The following is a 22,182-nucleotide window of genomic DNA, read 5'->3' on the forward strand; positions in this document are numbered from 1 at the left end:
TTTGGCTTTTTCAGTTAAAATAGGGATTTTTTGGTTAAGTTACAAGTAAACTTGTAGTTCTTTCCAAAAACCCCTACTTTAATGGTTTTTACATGTAAGAGGGATTTTAAACTCCTATTACATGTGTGCAATTAAATTATAACTTGTTAGAGGAATTTTATTTCCCCTTTGCAAGTGATTTTAAACTTGCAGCTCTCTCCAAAAAACCCGATTTTGCTTTGTAAATGAAAAAGTGACAATTTTAAACTTGCACTTTGTTTTCAAAAACCCGATTTTGCATTTTTGACATTTTAAACTTGCTATTTGGTCAAAAAATCCCGATTTTGCCTAACATGTTGAAAAAGTGAAATTTCAAACTTGTTATAGTCTCCAAAAAACCTGATTTTCATTGTTTTATGCAATTCGAACTTGCACTTTGTCTTCAAAAACCCGATTTGCAAGGGAAAAACATTTTTTGAGGATTTTAGGCAATTTTTTGTGGAGAATTTGTTGGAGGAAGGCGTTTAGGATTCCTTCCTATTTTCATGCATGATTGGACACCTTTCACGCCACATGGAGATTGGGATTGCTGGTTTTTAGCTTTATAACAGCAACCACGTTTTTTCAAAAACTACGTTTTTTGCCATTTGGAATGCCACGAATCAGCAATGTTATGAATCCTTTTTTCTTGGAATGATAAGGCGTTGAAGGTTGAAGGAGATTCAAACATCTTTCATGCCATTTCCTTTGCATTTGCTGCCACGTTTTTCTACATAAGGCATTTTTGCAAAACTGTGGCTAGCGTTTGGCATTGTGAATTCTCTCTATTTATTGGTTTGTCTTCTTCATTCCAAGATTGATTGCATTTTTGGAGAAGCATTTTCAGTTTTATTCAAGGTATGTTTTCCTTTCTTTCTTGTTTCATTTTATTATTTTCTCGTTTTTTTAGTTTTCCTTTCTAGTTGTAATTTTGTAAATATGTTGTTCTTCCCTCAAAAATTAGTTTTTGTGAGAGAGATTTTCCCCTTGATATTCAATTTTTGAATTGCATTGTTCTTCCCCATTTTCCCTCTTTACTTGTATTTGGGATTTTAAAATCCCGATTACAAGTTGGCTGGAAATTTTTGTTCTTCCCTTATGGCTGGAAATTTTTGTTCTTCTCTTACAGTTAAAGAATTTAACCATTTTTGGTTAAAATTCCAAGTTGAAAAGATGTGAAATACCCCCCCTTTTAAAATCAGGTTTTAAAAACCGGATTACATGTTGAAAAGTTCTTCCCATTTTCATGAAAATGACATTCCCGGATTTTCCCATTTCTATCCATTCATGTTTCCCATATCCATACTTTCCCTTTCCGTCATTTTCCGCAAGTCAAATTCTCATTTTCCATCCATTTCTCCATTTGCAAATTTATAGGTGTACTTGCATTCGGGTTTTAAAAACCCAATTACATGTATGTTCTTTCCAACTTGTATACTTTGCCAAAATTTCCCCAAGATCCGAAATTGGTCAAAGTCAAGGTTTTCCCATTTCCATACATTTCCCCTCTTCCTCTCACAAAATCCTGAAGTTCAAGAATCGAAGTTTTTCCCATTTGAAGAAGGAAGAATGTTATTTGCAGCTGACTATGATGTTGCCTTAACGCTTTTAAGTCTTCATCACAGTATTCCAGGTTCCCAATCAATGTCAGATTTGCCGTCATCTCCAGTTCCAAAAAAGATGAAGTACAAATATGACAAGTATCAGAACGAGGTTGCACCTTCTCAAGTTTCTTCCCCTTTGGATTGTATCAGAGACACAGAAATAGGGCACGTGGATATGTCAAAGTTTGTCAAAAGGGTGGAAGATCCACAAGATAACAACATGCAGTGGTTGTTGGACAGCCATATCCATCATGCATCTTCCTTCCCGGTGGTGGCCCTAGAACCTGAATTGTTCTCACTTGCGCCCATCATTTTGACAAAGAGACAAGTCATCAAAAATGATGATGGTGAAGCAATAATTCGTCTTGATGCAGATACAATCGAGAAGGTCTTCAGAAAACCTCCTGCCCCTGTTTACATGGAAATCTCCAAAGAAAATGCAGCTGAGTATTACATGAAGAGAGAAAAAGATTGTAAATGACATATCAACAGGTGGATCCAAGAGCCACAAGCCTCCTTCTCAAGGTGGGCTAAGTTGTACCGCTATGATTTCAAATGCGAGATAGGAGACACCATAACCCTTCTCAGCAAGATGATGGGTCTTGAACATTCTAATGTTTTTGAGCCCTGGATGTACCAGTTCATCATGTTCATAAGACAGTCGCATCATATATCATGGGGAGAAGTCATCAGCGATGCCTTGTGTGAACAACTTGCAGCAGTCCCTTCCACCACGACTTTCTACATGAACTCATATTTGGTATACTTGGCAGCATCACTTAGACACTTTCCAAGTCTTTCTACCAAGGGTGATCGCTCACTTATACCAGTTCGAGAATATTACGACTAGTTGCCTTTGAGACCCAGCAGACTGCGTTTCAGAAGAGTCCAAGATGCATTCTTCGGATATTTCATGTGTCAGTTTGACAGAACTCTGAGGAACAAAAGAGTATCAGATGAGGCATGGGAAAGGGTATGCGAATATGGATGTTTGTTTCTATAGTTCCCCACCTTCATCTATACGAGGATCGGATACTATAGTGGTCAGCCATATATGCTTCCTAGATACCCAACTGATAGGATCATTCGTATGGAGTTGGGAAGACAGATCATGGCTGTCGACGCTCGTCAATTTGCTAGACACAAGGTTGGAATGGAGATCTCTACCACAAACCCATTGAAAATTGGCCGGTATTCCCTTGTCACATCTGTGAAAGCTAAGGCCATGGAGACTGAAATGCAGGAAATTAAGCTCAAAAGGTTTTAAACCTAGAGCTGATTTTGATTACAGGGGTATGACGGAGAAGATCAAGAAATCCTTTGTGCACGTGCATCTTATTGAAGACATCTGGGTTGATCTCCGCATAGAGGTCGAGGTTCTAAAGATGGATTACTGTAGGCTCACTGTTGAGCAAATTGTTGATTTAAAGTTGGTGGATATCTGTTGACGTGTCTAAAGTCGCATTGCTGCAAACTCCATCCGACCAACGCAAAATAGAATGTACTCGCTGAGTAACCTATCCTCTCTTGAGATAAGGAAATCCCTAATGTTGTTTTTCGTTTGATCAAAGGGGACGACCTCAAGGTTTTGATTGTCAGGTCTTGACTATGGGATTGCTCAGTGGTTTGATGTGTTTTGCTGGAAACACAAAGGGGACTTACGGTAATATGGATAATTGCTGAATGAGTTCCCTAAAATTCTAACAGTCTCGTTATCGATTGGTTCCAGTTGGATGATACTATTTCAGCAGGATTGTGGGTTCTCTTCTTAGTAGGGGAAAAAAGAGGGATAGGGAAAGAGAGGTACAAAAAGTCTAAATTATTTAACTAAGATAGCATATTAAGAAAATAGACAAACACCTCCAAATAACTAGATTAAACACTATCAACCATTTAAGCACAATACTTGTATGAATCTAGTGCGATCTTCAAGGAAAGTAGAGTTTTCATGCTATTAAAAACATCTTCAGAACTTTAACATTCATTCAATAATTGTTCAATAACCGAACTAAGCATATGAACGGTTCAGATTAACCATGCAAAAGAAATAACAATCAGTCAGTCCCTAATGGTATGAACAACGATGATTCTATCAGATGTTTATCTAGAAAATGCTATAGAAACGAAAGAAACATAACTGAATAATTCAAATTGTTGAAGAAGGAGACCATGCACTCACAATGAAATTGGAACAGTCATAATTTTGCATTAATATTGTGTGTAAATTTTGCCAGAGTTTTAGCAACAATCCATGAACTTCTTACAAAATGAGGGAAAACAAGTCCCTTTAAATAGGCTTCCAAAAATAGATGAATGGTCAAGATCTAATCTAAACAAGTAGCCCAGATTCATCCTTACAAAAGGTACCCATACCCATAAATGGAGGGTAAATATCAACAACTACCCCAAAGAGAGCAATAACTACCCAAAAGCTAATTAAAACTTATCCAAAATAATTCAATAAAGTGCACATACACAAAGTTTTAAGTTTACAGTTGACTTGGAAATCAAATATGACCTTTTGGCCGACAAGTGCACTTTTCAAAATTTAAAAGAAAAAAGCACTTTCTCTTTTCCAGCTCTAGATTCTTTGGTGATGAACTCGACCTCGTCGTGCAGATACTCTCCCCAGATATCCCGATCAGCTGCATGCTCTACCCGAACGTAGTCCTGAAATCTCAGGCATAACTTGAATAATTCGGTCATCAGCAACATAGGGGGATTGAACATTTTGTAATGGATACCTTGTAGGAGGCCATCCAAATTCTCCAACTCCTCTCTCCAGTATGACTTGTGATTTTCAAAACATGATATGTTTGCTTGAAGCTCAGAAGCAAAATCTAGATCCTCTACGGAGTAAGCGACCCTAGGATTGAGCCGGTCCTCCCATTGCGGTTGTACCTCACTATCCTCCATACTATTTTTCCAACCGGGAACCATGGATTTGAGGATTCTTTCACCAAGATTCTTCACATTTGATAAAGTGTCATTGCACTTATCATGCATTTTATTGATATTATCCCTCATGTCATCCTTCATGCTGATGTCCTGTTGTCCTCATTTTTGTTTCCAAAAATGAAGGACCACTATATGAAGTTTTTGTGAAAAAATGAAAATTTTTACTCTATGGCATGCTTCTCGAGGCAGAATTTTGACGAATCCTTGGACTGGCTTAATCCTCAGTCTATCCTCGAACTACGTTTCGAATTTCGTCAAATTCTGGGTTCGTTTGCTATGCCTTTCCTTCAATTTTGGGTTTTAAAACCTCGACTGCAGGTGGAGAATTTTCTTCAAACTGCAAGTTTTAATGATATTCATTGTTTTGGTTGTTGTAGGGGAATTTTTGATTTATTACATGTGCACTTTTATTTAAAAGATGTTACTTGTAATTTGTTTTAAATTTCCCCTTTGTTGTTTTTATCTTTTTTATTGTTTTTAGTCTTGTTTAGTTAAAATAGGGATTTTTTGGCTCAATTACAAGTAAACTTGCAGTTTGGTCTAAAAACCCCTACTTTAATGGTTTTCACATATGTAATAGGGATTTTAAATCCCCATTACATATGTGCAAGTATTTCTAACTTGTTTTAGGGATTTTATTTCCCTTTTACAAGTAATTAAAACTTGCAGTTTGCTCCAAAAAATCCGATTTTGCCTTGCAAGTGCATTTTTGACAATTTTAAACTTGTCATTTGTCGAAAAAATCCTGATTTTGGCTTGGCAAGTGAAAAAGTGAAAAATAAAACTTGTCATTTGTCTAAAAAATCCCGATTTTGCCTTGTAAGTGGAAAAAGTGAAATTAAAACTTGTATTCTTCTCCCAAAAACCCGATTTGCATTCTCTTATGCAAATTCAAACTTGTCTTTTGCTCCAAAAAACCCGAAATGCAAGGAAAAACGATTTTTGACCATTTCAAGGCAAATTTTGTGGAGAGATTGTTGGAGGAAGGAGGCGTTTTGGTTTGCATCCTATTTTCATGCATTCATGGACATCTTTCACGCCAAATGGAAGTTGCATTGGCTGGTTTTTCGCAGGTTGCATTGGCTGGTTTTTTGCCCTAAATCAGCAACCACGTTTTTCATAAATGCCACTTTTTGAGGATTCAAATCTTCAACAAACTCCACTCTCCTAAATCGTTTTGCCCTTTCTCATCTAAGCGTGGAGTTTAGGAGGATTGTTGAGCTATTAAATGATGCCACTTGGTGTGCAAATGATGGCCACGTTTTTTCCACGTGACTCCCTTTGGCTACGTTTTGCAACATTAATCATCATTTTTTCTACTTCCTCCTTGGGTGTTTTGCTCAAATCCTTTTAGGCGTGCTCTCTCATTGGTAATTTGATCTTCCAAATTCAGGATTGCTGTTACATTTATCAGTTTGGGGCATTTTTACAAAAACGTGTTAAGGGTTTTGGCATTACGGATTGCTCGTTTTTTCCGGTTTTGCTTCTTCATTCTAAGAATTGTTGCATTATTGGAGAAGCATTTTGCATTTCAAGAAAGGTATGTTCTCTTTCCTTTCTTTCCTTCTTTTGTTATTTTCTTGTTTTCTTGTTTTTCTTTCTTAGTTGCATTTTTGTAAATATGTGTTGTTCTTCCCCCAAAATTCGGTTTTTGTGAGAGAAATTTTCCCCTTGGTATACAATTTTTCAATTGCATTGTTCTTCCCAAAATTCCCTCTTTACTTGTATTCGGGATTTTTAATCTCGATTACAAGTTCGCTGGAAATTCTTGTTCTTCCCCTACGGTTAAAGAATTTAACCATTTTTGGTTAAAATTCCAAGTTAAAAAGTGTGAAATACCCCTCCCTTGCAAATTTGGGTTTTAAAAACCGGATTACATGTTGAAGAGTTCTTCCCATTTTCATGAAAATGACTTTCCCGGATTTTCCCATTTCTATCCATTCATGTTTCCCATATCCGTACTTTCCATTTCCATCATTTCCCGTAAGTCAAAATCTCATTTTTCGTCCATTTCTCCATTTTCGAATTTACAAGTGTACTTGTATTCGGGTTTTAAAACCCCGATTGCATGTATGTCCTTTCCAACTTGTATACTTGCGAAAATTCTCCCAAGATCCGAAATTGGTCGAAGTCAAGATTTTCCCATTTCTACATATTTACCCTCTTCCTCTCACAAAATCGCGAAAATCAAGAATCAGAGTTTTACCCATTTGGAGAAGGAAGAATGATATTTGCAGTTGACTATGATGTTGCCTTAACTCTTTTAAGTCTTCATCACAGCATTCTAGGTTCACAATCAATGTCAGATTTGCCGGCATCTCCAACTCCAAAGAAAATGAAATACAAATATGACAAATATCAGAATGAGGTTGCACGTTCCTAGGTTTCTTCTCCTTTGGATCGCATCAGAGACACAGAGATAGAGCGCATTGATATGGCAGAATTCATCAACAGGGTAGAAGATCCATAGGATAATAACTTGCAGCGGCTGTTGGACAGCCATATCCATCATGCATCTTCCTTCCCAGTGGCTGCCCTAGAACCTGAGTTTGTTCTTGCATGCGCCCATCATTTTGACAAGGAATCAAGAGTCATAAAAAATGATGATGGTGAAGCTATAATTTGTCTTGATGCGGATACAATCGAGAAGGTCTTCAGAATACCTCTTGCACCTGTATATATGGAAATCACCAAAGAAAGTGCAGCAGAATATTACGTGAAGAGGGAAAAAGATTGCAAGCGGCACATCAATAGGTGGATCCAAGAGCCACGTCCTTCCTTCTCAAGGTGGGCAAAGTTGTACCATTGTGATTTCAAATGGGAGATAGGAGACACCATCACTCTTCTCAACAGGATGATGGGCCTTGACCATTCCAATGTCTTTGAGCCATGGATGTATCAGTTCATTATGTTCATACGACAGTCACATCACATTTCATGGGGGGAAGTCATCAGCGATGCCTTGTGCGAACAACTTGCAGCAGTTCCTACCACCATGACCTTCTTCATGAATTCTTATTTGGTATATTTAGCAGCATCACTTAGACACTTTCGAGGTCTTTCTACCAAGGGTGATCGCTCGCTTATACCAGTTTGGGAATATTATGACCAGTTGCCATTGATACCTAGCAGACTGCATTTCAGAAGGGTCCAAGATGCATTCTTCGGATATTTCATGTGTCAGTTTGACAGAAATCTCAGGAACAAAAGAGTATCAGATGAGGCATGGGTCAAGGTGTCTGAGTATGGGTGTTTGTTTCTGCAATTTCCCACCTTCACCTATATGAGGATAGGATGCTATGATGGTCAGCCATATATGCTTCCAAGATACCCAACCGATAAGATAATTCTTATGGAGTTGGGAAGACAAATCATGGCTGTTCACACTTTTCAGTCTGCTAGACACAAGATTGGAATGGGGACCTCTACCACAAACCCATTGAAAATTGGTCGATACTCTCTTGTCACATCTGTGAAGGCTAAAGCCATGGAGGCTGAATTGCAGGAAATCAAGCTTAAAAGGTTCAAACCTAGAGCTGATTTTGATTATAGAGGTATGAAGGAGAAGATCAAGAAATCCTTTGTGCATGTTCATCGCATTGAAGACATCTGGGTAGATCTCCGCACAGAAGCCGAAGTCCTCAAAATGGATTACTGCAGGCTCACTGTTGAGCAAATTGTTTACTTGAACTTGGCGGATATCCCACAACGGATGATTGATGATGGGCATATACTTGATCCTGAATACACTTCACGGAGGGTTGAAGAAGCTCCACTTCCTTTGATCTAATGGTCGCACAAAGAGTGCATCTCGATCCTTGACAGATTTCAGCCTATCTTGGCCAACACTAACGCGTGGCTGAAAAGTAATGCTGTTAGACTTATTAAAATCAAGGTTGGTAAAGAAGATGATTCTATGGGGCCTCTTGGACGAAATCTGAGATTCAGATCGACAACAAGGAGGGTGCTTCATCTTTGGGCACAAGGATCAAGTTACGAGTCAGTCGTGCATTAGTACTTCCCCCTGAGGAGACGACTATTCGTGGGAAGGAAAAATCACGATACCATGTTCAGGTGATCGATCTGGATAATCCAGAAGAGGGGTAGCAATCTGATGATGCTCCTAAGTCTCTAGTTTCAGACTCGCCTCATGAGGTCATTCCTCCAGTTTCCATTGAGATGCCTCTTTCTCCTCCTGATTTGCTCGTGAATGAGTCTCCTCAGAATGCAATTCCCATTTCAGCATACGAGCCATCTCCTGATCATCAACAAGAAAGTGTGTTGAAAATTGGATCAGACTTCTAACACTTTCAAAAAGAATCTAGAAAGTGTTGAGAAAAGTCTAACAATCTGGCATACCATGCCCCAACAACAGCTAGGTATTTTGCAAGAGCATGCCATCATCTCTTCCAGGGTCATGTACTTGGAATTTGAAGAACTCATGGAAAACAAGACCCTTGTCCTTAAATCCCTCATTGAGGAGATCGATGATGCAAGGAGATTCCGGGCTGAAGTTTACCGAGGTATTGTCTCACATTGTGAAAGGGTTTCTTGCAACATAGTAAGTCAGAATGGAGAGCTGATTCCAGAAGAAGAGGTTCTTGTTGATTTACAGATGAGGATTCATAATGAATGGAGGAGCGAACAATTCTCGACAGCTTTGATTCAAGCATTTATGAAACACCAAGCCTTTTTGCATGAAATCCAGTCTATCTTGGATAAAAACAATTCTGCACTCCTCCACTGTCACGACACTATTGTGAAGACTATGGTTGTTGCCAAGAACACCCATGAACAGAATCCTGATGAATTACAAGCGAGCATCCAAAAATTTCGAGGATTTGTGTCTTCACAAAATGCATCTTAAGTGTTTTTCAACACTTAGTTGAATTTTCCCTCTTTTGTAATCTTTAGTTGTAATTTAGTTTTGACAAGTTGCATGTAAAAGTATTTTTTGTAAAATGCAAGTTACACATTACTTGCACTTTTGTAATTACATGTAAGGCAACTACAAGTTGTGTCCGATTAGGACTGTAGTTGGAATAAGTCTTAGTTAGTTGGAGTAACTCTTAGTTAGTTAATGAAGTCTCAGTTATTTATTGAACGAGTCTTGGTGGTTGAGAGAATCTCTCAAGTTAGTTAGGATCCTCCCACCTTTTTCTCAAGGCTCCTCTTGTATAAATACTTGAGGAGTCCATTGTAATTATCATCTTTTGGAAAGCAAGCAAAAACTCTGGCAAATTTACAGCAAGAAGTCTTTGAGCTTATGTATGTGAATTGAAAGTTTTTGAAGAATAATAAAGAAGGATTACTCAAGTTTTGAGTCTTTGAGCTACATGTTTGAGTTTGAGTCTTTTTATTTCTTCTATGCAAAGTGTTTCTAAAGGAGCTTAGTGCAATCTGATTTGAAGTCTTTGTGCTGCAAGTAGGGAAGATTAATTAAAATAGGAAAATCTCTAGAAGGAGCAGCAAGTCTTTGAGCTTGTGTCTATTCTTGAAGAAAATTACTGTTTGATAAGAAATAGCAGCAAGTCTTCGAGCTTGCATTAGTTCTTGTCTTTGTGTTAAAAAAATAGATTATTCCAGTCTTTGCGCTATTATCTTTTATTCTTTGTAAAATTTAGTATGGCAAAGGGTAGATAGGACTTCCAATAGTCAAGTCTTTGAGCTTGATATTGTTGTCCCATCCCGAAGGAAGTGACGGAAGTCTTTGCGCTTTCAGGAAACTTCATTTCCTTTCTCTTATTTCACTTAAAAGTGGTTACTGCTGTTATTCAATCGCTATCCTTTTTTGTGAAGAGAAAAGGATATTGTCTTTCTTGGAGAAAGAAGGAAGACTGCTGTCCCATCCTATTTTATTTTCCAAGTTGTAGTTAGATAGGGGGAGCCTTCCCTTAATTAGGAGAGTTTTTACTCATGTGCTGTGGTTGAAACTACAATTTTGTATATTTCCCCAAGTGTACAAAATTTTCAACCAACAGGTCCAATACCATTCTTTGAAGGTATTGACACTATAAGGATTTAGGATAGTATCAGCAGTAGGGATCTGACAACAGGTCCAGAATAGAGCCCTAATGAGGGGCAATGCCTTGACAATTGCCTCATGAGTGTTGTGGCATTCTTTCTTCAGCTTACACATTTTGATAATATTGGCTTCCCTACGGAGGGCCATTTTGCGCAGATCCTTTAAGATATGCTCTCCTCTATCTTTAATGCCTCGCATCCATTCTTTGATGGCCCTGGCAGTATCTCGTACTCCTTCAAATTTTGTGGTGGTCCTTTGTGCCAATGCCGTTGGGGGAATATGGGATTTGGGGGCATTATGCAATGGTCTCAGGAGTTGATCAATATATCCCTTGGCCTGCTCAGCACGAACCCGATACATGTCCTTTTCAGCTGTTATTTCTTCGAGTTGTCTGAGCACGTTTTGTACGAAATCCTTGAATTCCTCCTTTTTTTGCTCCTTTGTGGCTTGTCTGATGGGGACAGTCGTGATGCTATAATCAGCCAGTGTAATATGATCTGCTGGCTTGTCTACAGGCAAGGTGGCAATATGAAGGGTACGGTTCTTTTGCTCATCTTTGGTTATTTTGGAATATGCCTTAGGCTTTTTCTTCCCCTTGGCCTTGGCTTGGTCTATGCGTGAGAAGATGTACTCCAAATCGATGGGTGGCTTGGGGGCGGCCTTGCACTGAGCTCGAGCAATTAAGCATTCTTGAGGTACAGTCTGGGCTGATGCTATGGTTAAATTGACACTCTGTTCTTTAATGTTATCAGCCGGCTCACCGCATATTTGCAGCTGTTCCGTTACAGGAGGAGTAGAGGAAGTGTCAAGTTCCTTGCTCGCAGCCGAATTCCTTTCCCACTTCATTGAACAACTGCCTAGTATTTTCATGTGATGGTTGTTCCTCAGTCTTTTCAGGCTCGCGAGTTTCATCTGTCCTTTGCTCTCCTTCAATAGTAGAGTCATCCTTGATAGTATTATGGAGCTGCAATTCATGGCGGCTCTGCTAGGTGGGTTCATGCAATTCATTCCCTTGAGTGGATGGAATCTCCCCTTCCTGCAACTTGATTATCAGGTTTGGCTGATTCAATGGCTCTTAGCTCGACATCCAGCATGTCGGGTGTAGGAGGATCATCAACTCCAAATGCGTCAATATCACTCTGGGAAGGCGGAGCAGGTATATAATCTAGTTCAACTACATCATTAGATGAACTGGGGTCTTTTGATGATGAAGTGACCTTTGGTGTCCTAATAGGGATCTTTTCCCTTCTTGTTCTTTTGGATGTCCGAGTTCCTCTGCTGGCCTTAGCCTTCTTTCTTTTTTCCAGGCTTTTCGATCTCTTCCTTTGGTGCACTGGATGTTCCCTCATCTTCGGAGGAGTGAGAATCAAGGTTACCCATCAAGTGGTAGGTGAACTGGACACCCTGGTGAATTAGTCGCTCAATCTGCTGGTGCAACCACTGGTCAGTATCTCTTCCTGGGGCTGCCATAACTGCCTCAAAATCAGTGATTGGATCTTGCGACCAATCGATGCCTGGCAAAAGATGTCTTACCACCTCAAATTCCCGGACTTGTAGGCAATTTCCTGAATCTGTTAGTTGATCTGGGACCCGACGTTATTCATAGAGTCGCATTTGCTGCACACTCAGCCTTGAATATTCGCACCTTCGGACCTCATAGTCATCAGAGCAGTTCTTCCTATAATCTTCAACTGATTCTTTTGCTCTGTATCGCCTACCATAGGCCCTCTTTGCTAGGTTGTCGTTGTAAATGATGTTCAATTCTCAATTCAATATGCAAGATATATTCTAGTTATATTTTATTGATCTATGTATTGTCTACTTATATGATAAATGTGATATGATAAATGTGATTGTCTACTTTTGTATGGCAGTTGAGAGGAGCATTTTATAATTTCTGTCCTTTTTCTTAAATGCCATATATATATATATATATATATATACATATATATATATATATATATATATATATATATATATGAGAGGGGAGGATCAAGCAGCGCCTTGACCGGTCATGTCTTATGGACATGACCGATCAAGACACTACTTGATCGCACCCTTTGGTATATAATATCAATCGGTGTTAAACATATTTGTCAGCCCAATATTAATCGGTGATCACATAACACATAACATATTTGCCAACCCGATATTAATCGGTGATCACATAACATATGACATATTTGCCAACTCGATACTAATCGAGACTTACGTAACATGTTTAACCAATATGCCAATCGGTATTAATTATGGCGTTTGGTATTGCAAGGTAACCGAAGTGAATCGGTGTCTATGTTAACAGACACCGATCACTTAACTAATGATTATATTCATTAATCATTGATCGGTGCATATTTTATTCGAAGTCATACTGATCGGTATATGGTTATATTAATGCTTCGAATGTTTTCCTTAACACCCGATATCAATCGGTGTGAGTTTATTACATCTCCCAGATAACAAGCGGTTCAAGCATAATCATTAAATACTAATTGATGTTCAGTTTACTGATAATCATCAAATCGGTTTTGCGATGGTTATCCTGATTTGCTAATCGGTGAATGCAACTAATATAATAGATTATCACATCGGAATTCTATATAAATAAAGAATGCTCATCAATTGAGGGCTTGATGATATTCATTTGAATAATCGATAGGATAAATGATTGAATGAGAGACTTCATTTATCTCTCATTCAGTCATTTATCTTACCGAAGCTATCTATGCATTAACACTCCCTCTTAGCTAGGTAAGATAAAAGCAAACAATATATTCAAGCATCACAATTGAAATCATAGTTAGCATTCTCCACTCAATCTAACACTAGAGAAAATTATATCACCTAATCACATGATATAACCTAAACACGTGATACAAATGTCCATCATGTAAATCTTATGATGACAGGATATCACCTAAGCACATGATATCAGTTTTGTCTAAACACTCAATCCTTAAGGATAATCATAAATTCTCATCTTATCCAAGTTGTGGTATGTGCAAAAACACCTTATACAAATGTCATATCACCTAACCACATGATATGAAGTATCACCTAGACACATGATACAAATGTCCATCACATCAATCTTTTGATGACAGGATATCACCTAAGCACATGATATCAGTATTGCCTAAACACGCAATACTTAAGGATAATCATATGAGAAAGATTTAAATTCTCATCTTATCCAAGTTGTGGTATGTGCACTAACACTTAATACGAATGTTTTACCACAACACAAACATGGCTTCATCCATGATCCACTAGAGATCCACCATGATAACTGGTTTGGACATTATAAGATCATCACCTTATAATGTCTCCATACGAGTGTTCATTATCTTGAGAGATCGTCACCTCTTAGATATGAACCCAAGGGATAAAATCCAAAAAATGCCCTGTCATGACAAAGAAGTTTACACATTAAACATGCAAATATAGATTACAAAGCAAATTACCTTTCTATCATACCTAAACCTTTTCTAAAGTGATCAACCTTCACTCTGAAAGAGGTTTGGTCAGAATATCTGCAGTTTGATCTCCAAGGGAAAACCCTCCTACTCGAGGGAGAAACACCCAGCGTAAAAATGTCTTCTTTATATATCAAATATGTCTAGCAATAATGCAAGATACGGGCCCAATATATATTACTTCACTCCTTGAAGCAAATTTCACAAGAACAAATCTGATTGGCCTTCTTCACAGAATCGATCTGCTCTAACTAATATATAAACTGCTCTTCACATAAATTGAATGGATCAGAGAATGAGTTTGCATCTTCTATATATATGAGGGAGGCACCCTTTCACAAGGGGTTGGTCCTCCTGTCTCTTCACAAGGGTGGCCACTACAACATCAACACTCCCTCTTAGCTAGGGTGGAATCCTTGTTAATAACATAGTTATGAAATGACATCCACCATGGCTACTCCTAGAGGGTGGAACACGATTCATCACGGTACCCAACATGATGACATTCATCATGGCTATTCCCAGAGGGTGGAACATGGGCCTTCTCCTCAAACTTCTCCCTCACAGAGAAGAGTGTATTAACAAGGGCTTGCTCCTCAAACTTCTCTCTCACAGAGAAGAATGCATTAAGTATATCTTCCTGATGGTGTGGCTCCCTCTGAGCCTGATATCAACCTTCTGACCTCCTTGTCTAAGGTTGCTTCTGATGAAATGTTAGACTCCCTCTGAATCTGATATCAACCGTCTGACCTCCTTGTCTAAGGTTGCTTCTGATGAAATGTTAGACTCCCTCTGAATCTAATATCAACCATTTGACCTCCTTGTCTAAGGTTGCTTCCGATGAAATGTTAGACTCCCTCTGAATCTAATATCAACCATCTGACCTCCTCTTCGAAGAACCAGATCGCAAGGACAAATTGTATGGGTTCTTCTTCTTCGATAAATACTTACTGCCATCAACTCAGTCCTATGACTGCAAGCATCAAGTTCTTTCTCCCTTGAATGAAATCTCTTATGCTTGTTGGTCTGTCCTTTCTTTATCTCGAAAGATCACCTGCAAAACATGACTTATAGAACTCTGGTATGTACTTAGCAAATTTTCCACTAGTAGCATAAACAAGAGCCCCTATGGTCAACATTGCTTCCTCATGGACTGTTGCACTTCTGCAGGCACTTGTTTATAGATGGAAATGTGAAATCTCAGAATCTCCACTAAAGTCCCCTCCATGTTCTTCCTGAATTCTTCATCACAAATAGTACATCAAAACTCTATAGCCTAAAGAGCAACAAGCTCTTCATGACTTTTAACTGCTTTTGTTGTGATTCCAAAGAAGTCTTGCATGTAAGGGGAAAGTTTCTCATAGTACGTTGAAGAAATTGAAACAAGATATTCAAATGCGGCTTGTTGTGTGTGGACACCTACTGACAATGTTTGATTCACAAAGAACACGCATAATGTAATTGCATGAATTAATAACAACATAGGAAATTGATGACCATTAATCAAACATGGATTACTTATCTCTTTGTTTATTAGTCTTCCTCGCAATCCAACAATTTTTCATTCCTGATTCTTTGCACTTGAAGATTTAGATCTCATTTGATGGTTTCTCTTTGATACACATGCTTTTAGTTGTTGTGTTCATCTGACATAACCAGGATCTGTGAGATGTTGAGCCCATATGCCACGTACAGGACACTCAGCAGTATCAATGTGGCATCGATCTTCCTCAATAATCTTCCCAGCCATGCATTCAAATGAAGACCCTTCTCTGCAAATCTATACATGCTATGGAAAGAGAGTATCAAATTGGTTTTGTCTACAGTAAGACCGTCGCTTCTCATGTCGCTCTCTGACTGGCAAATATATGAGTATTGTTTCCAATGTTGTGGCGCTAGCGCCAAACAACATTAAAGATAAACCTTAATGCCCAATTCAATAGATGGAACTATTAATCACAAAAGCTTGCTAAGTGATTCGATACACAGACAATCCATCAGATCTATTTCAGATCGAGATCTTGCCGCCTCCCTTGAACTTTCGTTGTTGATCATTTTTTTTTTTTTTTTATTACTACAGCAATTTGTTCTAGTTTCATAAAGACATTTGTGACTGCATCTTGTCTACATTTAATTGCATTGTCCAGTGGTGTTTGTTTCCGGTCATCTTGAACGTCTACTTCAGCTCCTTTCTCAAAGGCAAATGAAACGTATTTGCGTGACCCTGCCGAGAAGACAAGATGAAGAGAAGTCTCTCCACATTGCATTGCTTTGCAGTGTCTGCTTGGAACATGAAAGATCATCTCTCCCACATTTTGATGCTACATACTCTATCATCTTTGTAGCGCAACTGTATCCGTAACTGTGTTCATGGGGTGTGTGTACTATGGCATCGCCTCTGCAAAAACAGCCTGCGATAATATCCATCAACTTATGTATCATTACTCTATGAAAGTGATAGACCTCTTCATGCGGCATGTTCGAACCCATCCTCGTACAGAAAGGCACTTAACAAGCTAATATTGTCTCATGGTAGGAATGCCCGACAATTGATCATATAGTCATTGTTGTCTGATGATAACAAGGCACTACGAACAAGTGTTCATCCAGAGTGCACTGGTTACTCCTGTGATTTTATGGACAGTTAGAGGCACATATCTGCCATCAAACTTTGACTTGCAACCTCCTTATTTCCTTGTTCGATTTACAAAGAATCGCTCCCTGGTGATTCCACAAAGAACTTGGCTCTTAATGTGCAAACTGCAATTGATTCCCTGAGAGTAGAGTCGATCTTCTTTAATATCCAGATTGCATTAGAATAGGCAATCGGGATATCCAAATCACCACGCTCAAAGAAGTTCCGACCTAGACAAGGAGTTGTCTGATTGCTTCAACAAATCTGATAGGATCTTCAAATCTGATGGCGTTACCCATTAGAAGAATTTGATGTTGAATATATGCTTGTCTGAATTTTCCACAAAATTGAACAGCCTCAGGTTCGATTTAACTTTGCTGTGATACCATGTAAATGATGTTCAATTCTCAATTCAATATGCAAGATATATTCTAGTTGTATTTTATTGATCTATGTATTGTCTACTTAGATGATAAATCTGATTGTCTACTTTTGTATGGTAGGTGAGAGGAGCATTTTATAATTTCTATGTCCTTTTTCTTAAATGCCATATGATATATATATATATGAGAGGGGAGGATCAAGCAGTGCCTTGACCGATCAAGACACTACTTGATCGCACCCTTTGGTATATAATATCAACCAGTGTTAAACATATTTGTCAGCCCGATATTAATCGGTGATCACATAACACATAACATATTTGCCAACCCGATATTAATCGGTGATCACATAACATATGACATATTTGCCAACCCGATACTAATCGAGACTTACGTAACATGTTTAACCGATATGCCAATCGGTATTAATTATGGCGTTTGGTATTGCAAGGTAACCGAAGTGAATCGATGTCTATGTTAATAGACACCGATCACTTAACTAATGATTATATTCATTAACCATTGATCGGTGCATATTATATTCGAAGTCATACTGATCGGTATATGGTTATATTAATGCTTCGAATGTTTTCCTTAACACCCGATATCAATCGGTGTGAGTTTATTACATCTCCCAGATAACAAGCAGTTCAAGCATAATCATTAAATACTAATTGATGTTCAGTTTACCGATAATCATCAAATCGGTTTTGCTATGGTTATCCTGATTTGCTAATCAGTGAATGCAACTAGTATAATAGATTATCACATCGGAATTCTATATAAATAAAGGATGCTTATCAATTGAGTGCATGATGATATTCATTTGAATAATTGATAGGATAAATGATTGAATGAGAGACTTTATTTATCTCTCATTCAATCATTTATCTTACTGAAGCTATCTATGCATTAACACTCCCTCTTAGCTAGGTAAGATAAAAGCAAACAATATATTCAAGCATCACAATTCAAATCATAGTTAGCATTCTCCACTCAATCTAACACTCTAGAAAATTATATCACCTAATCACATGATATAACCTAAACACGTGATACAAATGTCCATCACGTAAATCTTATGATGATAGGATATCACCTAAGCACGTGATATCAGTATTGTCTAAACACACAATCCTTAAGGATAATCATAAATTCTCATCTTATCCAAGTTGTGGTATGTGCAAAAACACCTTATACAAATGTCATATCACCTAATCACATGATATGAAGTATCACCTAGACACATGATTTAGCAATTTTACCTTAGTGATCTGGCGATTTACTTCCTACGTGATTTACCTTGTGCGTTTTCTCTTTTACGGCTTCAGACTTGGGCGATTTCTGAAAACTCTCCAAACCTCCGCGTGAATCTGCCAAACTTTGGGAGTTTGGAATGCCTGTTTAAACCTCACGACATCTAACACTTGCCGAAGAAGTCGCGATTTTACCCTCTTGGCGAATTTCAGCGAATGTAGGACATTTTGCAAGTTTGAAAATCGCGATTTACCTTCATAATGCAAACTTCGGCATTTAGGGGGTGTTTGAAAACCTTATTTCTTTCATTCATTTCCCCACAATGCGCCTTTCGGCATTCCATGTTGCTTTTCAAATTTTTAAAATTGTAACATTTATGCCCTTCCTGGCGATTTTCGGAGAATGGGGGTTTCACGCATATTTTAAAATCGCGATTTTGGCTTCAGGCGAACTTCGGGAGTTTTACACTTTTCACAAGGTCTTTTCACTTTTTTGGCATTTTACTCTCTTCATGCGAATTTTCAGGGTTTGGAGAGGTTTTGCCAATTTCGGAGATATGGGGCACTTTGTAAACTTTTAAAACATTTCGCACTCATCCCTTGGAATGCAAACTTCGGGATTTTAGGAGGCTTTGAAAACTTTTAATTTAAACACCCCTTTTGCCGATTTTCGACATTTTAGCCAGTTTTGGAAACCTTTTATCATTTTGATAATTTACCCCCATATGGCGAATTTCAGGGTTTCTACCCATTTCGCAAACTTAAAAAACCTTTACATTTCTCCCCTGAAATGCGAATTTCGGCGATTTTGGTGGTCTTGCCAACTTTGCAAACTTTTCCGCACTTTACCCCAACTTTGGCATCTTAGAGTGTTTTGCAAACTTTTACCACTCTTTCACTTTTCCCTTCAAATGCGATTTTCGGCGTTTTAGGGTCATTTGAAAACTTTGACACTTTTGAGTTATTTGCAAGTTTTAAACTTTTACTTTCCGCATTTTACCCTATTATGCGAATTTTGATACTTTGGTGGCTTTTGCCAACTTCGGCACTTTGGCTCATTTTGCCAACTTTTCACCTTTTTCGCATTTGCACTCAAAAGTGTGAACTTTGGCGTTTTGACTTATTTTGAAAATTTAGGCGTTTGGAGCCATTTTGCCAATTTCGGCGATTTGAAGAGGTTTGCCAACTTCGCACTTTGAAGCCATTTTGCCAATTTCGGCGATTTTCAGGCCTTGGAGGTAGTTTGTAAGTTTTAACTCTTTGCACTTTGTCCTTCTATATCCTTGACGAAAATCGACACCTTGGGTGTTCATGTGACCTTCAGACGCTTTATCTATTACTTGGGGGGATTTCGCCAGTTTCTATCATCCCACACCTACCTCAGGCGATTTGACAAGCTTAAACGATCTCTTGGAATTTTCATGCCTGGAGGCTCAATTGATCATATAGATTCACCGGCTTCTGTTCCTAACATCATCACCTCATGGACTGACTACGGGCACACTCAAAAGGATGCGAGACACCCTGCGCGAAACTCAACAGGGCAAAGGCGAAAGGACCAAAAAGGGGGAAAGGGGACCTTGTCGGCAACAGGGAGCGTGTGCAACACACAACAATATCCCACAAGGGATGATTGATGATGGGCACGTACTTGATCCTGAATACATTTTGTGTAGGGTTGAGGAAGCTCCACTTCCTTTGATCCAATGGTCACACAAAGAGTGCATATCCATCCTTGAGAGATTTTAGCCTATCTTGGCTAACACCAACGCATGGCTGAAAAATAATGCTGTTAGACTTATAAAAATCAAGGTTGGAAAAGAAGATGATTCTACGGGGCCTCTTGGATGTAAGTTTGAAATTCAGGTCTACAACAAGGAAGGTGCATCGTCTTCAGGCACAAGGATCAAGTTGCGAGTTAGTCGGGTAGTAGTGCTTCCTCCTAAGGAAACAACAGTTCGTGGGAAAGAAAAATCACGATTTCATGTTCAGGTGGTTGATCTAGATAATCTAGAAGAAGGGCAGCAATTTGATGATGCTCCTAAGTCTCCAGTTTCAGACTCGCCTAATGAGATCATTCCCCCAGTTTCCATTGAGACGCCTCTTTCTCCTCCTGATTTGCTTGTGGATTAATCTCCTCAGAATGTCATTCCCATTTCAGCATATGAGCCACCCCCTGATCATCAACAAGAGAGTGTGTTGGAAGTTCCTGAGGATATTCCTACTTGCATTCAGCTGTCAGAAATTGATACTTCCACTTCTGATTTTGAAGAGTTTATGAGGCAATCTACTTGCCCATTGGTAACTGAGCAAATTGTGGTCGGTGTCCAAACAGATATGACCACGGTGATTCAAACAGAAACTGGTTCTCCTTTGCCTACAACCGTTACTGAAGGGGGGTTGATGACTTTACCTCCATGGCTCAGCTCTTTTACTCCAAAAAGGAAGAAGCAAGAAATCTCACCTGATGCCTTTGATTATCAGCAACTAAAACATTTCAGATCCAAGGTTGCTAAGAAGCTCAAGACTATCTCTAGAGTAACTGTCGACAACAACAAGATGAAGGTAGCTGAAATTGTAGAACCCATTGCAGACAAGCCACTTGAAGAAATGTCAGCTGCTGATTATAAGGTTACAAGGATAGAGTTGGGCAAACAAACACATGAGGTCATTAAACATGATGCTCAGTTTTCTGTAGCTTCGCTGGTACAAAGGTGTGATGAACTTCTAGCAAAGAAAGACAAGCTAGAAGGGGAAAACCAACAACTATTGGCAGCCGTTCATAAAATCACAAAACCTGCTGCTGAAGGGAGTAACTCCATAGGTTCTTTTGGTTCCCAAGAATCAATTCATGGAGTGGAAAGGGTTGCTCAGAAGGTACAAGCACTGGAATCCTGGGTTGATCAACTTCATGATCTATGTACACAGGTAATGAAAGACATTTTTGAGATGATGTCTAAGTTGGAAACCATTGAGGATAAACTGGATCAGACTTCTGATACTTTCAAAAAGAATCTGGAAAGTGTTGAAGAAAGTTTGACGATCTGGCGTACCATGCCCCAACAATAGCTGAGTGTTTTACAGGAGCATGCCATCATCTCTTCCAGTGTCATGTACTTGGAATTTGAAGAGCTTTTGGAAAACAAGGCCCTTGTTCTTAAATCCCTCATTGAGGAGATCGGTGATGAAAAGAGATTCCGGGGTGAAGTTTTCCGAGATATTGTCTCACGTTGTGAAAGGGCCTCTTGCAACATATTAAGTCAGGATGGAGAGCTAATCCCAGAAGAAGAAGTTCTTGCTGATTTACAGATGAAGATTCATAATGAAGGAGGAGCAAACAATTCTCGGCCGCTTCAATTCAAATGTTGATGAAACACCAAGTCTTTTTGCATGAAATCCAGTCCATCCTGGATAAAAACAACTCTGCGCTCCTCCGGTGTCATGACACTACTGTGAAGACCATGGTTGTTGCCAAGAACACCCATGAACCGAATCCCGAGGAATTACAAATGAGCATCCAGAAGTTTAAAGGATTCGTGTCTTCACGTGCTGCAACTTAAGTGTTTTTTAACATTTAGTTGTATTTTTCCACTTTTGTAATCTTTAGTTGTAATTTTGTTTTGACAAGTTACATGTAAAAGTATTTTTTTGTAAAATGCAAGTTAACTCATTACTTGCACTTTTGTAATTACATGTGAGGCAACTACAAGTTGTTTTCAGTTAGGGCTGTAGTTGGAATAAGTCTTTGTTAGTTATTGAAGTCTTAGTTAGTTATTGAAGTCTTAGTTAGTTATTGCATAAGTCTTGGTGGTTGATAGAATTTCTCA

General features: G+C 38.7%; 1 protein-coding gene across 3 annotated transcripts in view; it reads left to right on the forward strand.

Moving 5' to 3' along the window:
• The window catches only part of LOC131069371 (translation factor GUF1 homolog, chloroplastic), a 291,243-nt gene that overhangs the window by 186,605 nt on the left and 82,456 nt on the right, over window positions 1-22,182 (forward strand). The window lies entirely within an intron of this gene.

Source organism: Cryptomeria japonica, chromosome 10 (genome assembly GCF_030272615.1).
Source record: "Cryptomeria japonica chromosome 10, Sugi_1.0, whole genome shotgun sequence".
Classification (NCBI taxonomy): Eukaryota; Viridiplantae; Streptophyta; class Pinopsida; order Cupressales; family Cupressaceae; genus Cryptomeria; species Cryptomeria japonica.